This window comes from Mobula hypostoma, chromosome 7, assembly GCF_963921235.1.
Source record: "Mobula hypostoma chromosome 7, sMobHyp1.1, whole genome shotgun sequence".
NCBI classification, from domain to species: Eukaryota; Metazoa; Chordata; class Chondrichthyes; order Myliobatiformes; family Myliobatidae; genus Mobula; species Mobula hypostoma.
Window position 1 is genome coordinate 35,534,263 of NC_086103.1, and position 5,433 is coordinate 35,539,695.

A 5,433-nucleotide genomic window follows, 5' to 3' on the forward strand; every position below is an offset into this window, starting at 1 on the left:
AAATAAATTTACTTTGAACTTTTGAACTGACCTTTTGTCCAGAGTCCATGCTGACTCTCAGCTAGAAGCAACTCCTTCCTCGTACGTATCCTTTCAATCACTTTCATTCCATTGGTCTTGAGAGATATTGCCACAGCTATAGAGAATGTGTAGCACTACTAACCAGAAGGCGTTTCAGGGTCTCTATTCATAGATTACATGTTTAATGTTAAATATAGTTAACTGGCTACGTATTTGCTACAATTAATGTTTAAATATTTGATAAGTGATATGAATATATAATTATGAATAGTTAAAAATTCTTCTGGACTATTAGAAAAACAACAATATCAGTAACATAAGAAATGGGAAAATATCGAGCAATGAGAACAGCAGAAGATCAAATGTCACAGTAGCATTCTGCCAACCTTCAATGGAGAATGCAGAGTGTGTGTTACAAGTGTCTCTGCTGGCTCCTGGGTCTTCCTGAGCTCTGCTGGGAAATACAAGCATTAGGTAAGGTTGCTGCAGTATGGTTGCTTTCCCTGCTTGTTGTATGAAGAGATGACTACCAAAGATTACTCATAGGTTCTCTAAATGATTGTGTTCAAATATTTTCATTTACAAAGGTTAGCTGATACTTATGGTCCGAATATTTGTGTCACAATTTCATCTCCATAAAATATAGGAGCAGAATTAGGCCATCTGGACCACTAAGTCTGCTCCGCCATTTCATCATGGTTGATCCAGTTTTCCTTTCAGCCCCAATCTCCCGCCTTCTCCCCATATCCCTTCATGCCCCAGCCAATCAAGAGTCTAAGATTTCAAAGCTTAATGCAGGAGTTAATCTCCTACAATAATGGGGACTAGACATTCAAAGTGTTATTCTACTCAACTATCAACACAAGAGATTCTGCAGATGTTAGAAATCCAGAACACACAAAATGCTGGAGAACTTCAGCAGGTCCTGATGAAGTGTCTCGGTCTGAAAAGTCCATATGACATAGAAGCAGAATTAGGCCCGTCAAGTCAGCATCGCTATTCCATCATGGCTGGTTTATCAACCCTCTCAGCCGCATTCTCCTGCCTTGTCCCGATAACATTTGACATCCTTACTAATCAAGAACCTGTCAATCTGCACTTTAAATATACCCAGCAACATACATAAAAGTTGCTGGTGAATGCAGCAAGCCAGGCAGCATCTCTAGGATGAGGTACAGTCGACGTTTCGGGCCGAGACCCTTCGTCAGGACTAACTGAAAGAAAAGCTAGTAAGAGATTTGAAAGTGGGAGGGGGAGGGGGAGATCCGAAATCATAGGAGAAGACAGGAGGGGGAGGGATGGAGCCAAGAGCTGGACAGTTGATTGGCAAAAGGGATATGAGAGGATCATGGGACTACATCTTCCTGGAGATGCTGCCTGGCCTGCTGCATTCACCAGCAACTTTTATGTGTGTTGCTTGAAATTCCAGCATCTGCAGATTTCCTCGTGCTTGCTTTAAATATACCCAATGACTTTGCCTCCATAGTCCTCTGTGGCAATGAATTCCACAGATTCACCACCCTCTGGCTAAATAAATTCCTCCTCATCTCTGTTCTGAAAGGATGTCCTTGTATTATTAATACGTCCTTGTACTCTTAATAGTTGACTGTTTATTCCTCACCATAGATGCTGCCTGATCTGCTGAGTTCCTCCAGCATTTTGTGTTTATTTTACTCAGCTATGTACTATTTTGCTTCTTCAGAAAGTAGGTCATTTTTCAAATGAGTATCCACAAACACCATATTGTCTCTGTTGGTCTAGGATGCATCTGCAGACCTTTGTCCCTACCACCTCAAACCAAAGTTGAACTCACTTGTGATATTTTGGTCTAGCTGACTAACATCTGCAAGCAGAATGGGACCAGGAAGTGAGGAGACCACATCTTGAGGCACATGACAGTCCAGCATTCACCACCACCATCATGCAGAGGTATCAGGTTTTCGTAAAATTAATGCTCACTCTCTTATTCCTCTGGATGCCAAACACAGAATTAGCCAGAGCTACGATGGATGAGTGGTTAAGCATTGGACGTGAAGCCTAATGGAGATTCCCTTGCAGGTCGAGCCCGGCCTGTGACACTCACACTACAGGTACCAGAACTGGGTCGCCAACTACTGCTTATGATTTAATGGGGGGCATGGTAAGGCAGCAGTTAGATTATCACTATTACAGAACTTGCGACCCGGGTTCAAATACCGACCCTGATAGCAAGTTTGTACGTTCTCCGCACAACCACGTGGGTTTCCTCCGGGTGATCCGGTTTCCTTGCACTTTCCAAAGACATACAGATTAGTAACTTAGAGTCTAACTGGGCAGCGTGGGGTCATTGTACTGGAAAAGCCTGCTACTGTGTCGTATTCCTAAATAAATAATTCCCCTTCTGGTTTATATAGCACTGCAATTGTCACAGCCATGTTTTGTTTTTCTCAGTTTCATTATTACAACCCTCAGCAGAAATCCCGAGAATCTGTACATTGTACGCAGATACTCAGCTGGGGAGAAAAAAGCAAACTAAGCTTTATCAGTAGAAGGAATTCTGAACTGTGTGTGGCCCAGATGTTTGTGTGCAGATCCCTCCAATACCATCCCTGTGATTGGATAGTCCTGCTGCCTTGGTCATTCTGCAAGGACGGCAGGTTGCCTGTACTCACCTCTCAGAATGAGAAGGGGCGGTACAGTAGCGTAGCAGTCAGCATAATGCTATTACACTGCCCGAAATCACTGATCAGGTTTCACTTCTCGCTACTGCCTATAAGGAGTTTGTGTGTTCACCTCGTAACCACTTGGGTTTGCTCTGGTTTCCTCCAAAAATCCAAAGATGTACATTTAGGGTTAATGACTACAAACACAAAATACTCTGCAGATGCTGGGGTCAAAGCAACACTGACAACACGCTGGAGGAAATCAGCAGGTCGGGCAGCATCCGTGGAAAAGATCGGTCGACGTTTTGGGCCGGAAACCTTCGTCAGGACTGTAGGGGGAAGGGGCAGAGGCCCTATAAAGAAGGTGGGGGGAGGATGGGAAGGAGAAGGCTGGTAGGTTCCAAGTGAAAAACCAGTAAGGGGAAAGATAAAGGGGTGGGGGAAGGGAGGCAGGGAGGTGATAGGCAGGAAAGGTGAAGAAGGAATAGGGGAAAACACAATGGGTAGTAGAAGGAGGCGGAACCATGATGGAAGTGATAGGCAGCTGGGGGAGGGGGCAGAGTGAAACTGGGATAGGGAGGGAATTACCAGACATTGGAGAATTCTATGACTTGTAGGCATGCTGTGTTGATGCCAGAAGTGTGACAACTCTAGCAGACTGGCCCCAGCAAAATCCTCGCTGAATGGATTTGTCACAAATGATACATTTCACAATTCCCGCAGTAGGTAAAAAGGTAAATATCTAGCATTTAACTGCTAGATATTTCAGGTCTGATGAGCAGAATTGGGATAGCACTGATATATTTGTGCACCAAGAAGAGCTGATCATGAGACATACACCTCCACCTCTGCTTTTGACAGACTCTATAGATCTATCCTGATGGTGTATAGTATACCCGTCAATCATGTGGTCGATGTTTAGGGATCTCTTGCAGGATGTTAGGGATAAATTTGTCCCGGTGAGGAAGATAACGAATGGTAGGGTGAAGGAACCATGGGTGACAACTGAGGTGGAAAATCTAGTCAGGAGGAAGAAGGCAGCATACATGAGGTTTAGGAAGCAAGGATCAGATGGGTCTATTGAGGAATATAGGGTAGTAAGAAAGGAACCTAAGAAGGGGCTGAGGAGAGCAAGAAGGGGGCATGAGAAGGCCTTGGCAAGTAGGGTAAAGGAAAACCCCAAGGCATTCTTCAATTATGAGAAGAACAAAAGGATGACAGGAGTGAAGATAGGACCAATTAGAGGTAAAGGTGGGAAGAAACGCCTGGAGGCGGTGGAAGTGAGTGAGGTCCTCAATGAATACTTCTCTTTGGTATTCACTAATGAGAGGGAACTTGATGACGGTGAGGACAATATGAGTGAGGTTGATGTTCTGGAGCATGTTGATATTAAGGGAGAGGAGGTGTTGGAGTTGTTAAAATACATTAGGTTCGATAAGTCTCCAGGGCCTGATGGAATATTCCCCAGGCTGCTCCACGAGGTGAGGGAAGAGATTGCTGAGCCTCTGGCTGGGATCTTTATGTCCTCGTTGTCCACAGAAATGATACCGGAGGATTGGAGGGAGGCGAATGTTGTCCCCTTGTTCGAAAAAGGTAGTAGGGATAGTCCAGGTAATTATAGACCAGTGAGCCTTATGTCTGTGGTGGGAAAGCTGTTGGAAAAGATTCTTAGAGATAGGATCTATGGGCATTTAGAGAATCATGGTCTGATCAGGGACAGTCAGCATGGCTTTGTGAAGGGAAGATCATGTCTAACAAGCCTGATAGAGTTCTTTGAGGAGGTGACCAGGCATATAGATGAGGGTAGTGCAGTGGATGTGATCTACATGGATTTTAGTAAGGCATTTGACAAGGTTCCACACGGTAGGCTGATTCAGAAAGACAGAAGGCATGGGATCCAGGGAAGTTTGGCCAGGTGAATTCAGAATTGTCTTGCCTGCAGAAAGCAGAGGGTCGAGGTGGAGGGAGTACATTCAGATTGGAGGGTTGTGACTAGTGGTGTCCCACAAGGATCGGTTCTGGGACCTCTGCTTTTTGTGATTTTTATTAACGACCTGGATGTGGGGGTAGAAGGGTGGGTTGGCAAGTTTGCAGATGACACAAAGGTTGGTGGTGTTGTGGATAGTGTAGAGGATTGTCAAAGATTGCAGAGAGACATTGATAGGATGCAGAAGTGGGCTGAGAAGTGGCAGATGGAGTTCAACCCAGACAAGTGTGAGGTGATACACTTTGGAAGGACAAACTCCAAGGCAGAGTACAAAGTAAATGGCAGGATACTTGGCAATGTGGAGGAGCAGAGGGATCTCGGGGTACATGTCCACAGATCCCTGAAAGTTGCCTCACAGGTGGATAGGATAGTTAAGAAAGCTTATGGAGTGTTAACTTTCATAAGTTGAGGGATAGAGTTTAAGAGTCGCGAGGTAATGATGCAGCTCTATAAAACTCCGGTTAGGCCACACTTGGAGTACTGTGTCCAGTTCTGGTTGCCTCACTATAGGAAGGATGTGGATGCATTGGAAAGGGTACAGAGGAGATTTACCAGGATGCTGCCTGGTTCAGAGAGTATGCATTATGATCAGAGATTAAGGGAGCTAGGGCTTTACTCTTTGGAGAGAAGGAGAATGAGAGGAGACATGATAGAGGTATACAAGATATTAAGAGGAATAGAGTGGACAGCCAGCGCCTCTTCCCTAGGGCACCACTGCTCAATACAAGAGGACATGGCTTTAAGGTAAGGGGTGGGAAGTTCAAGGGGGATATTAGAGGAAGG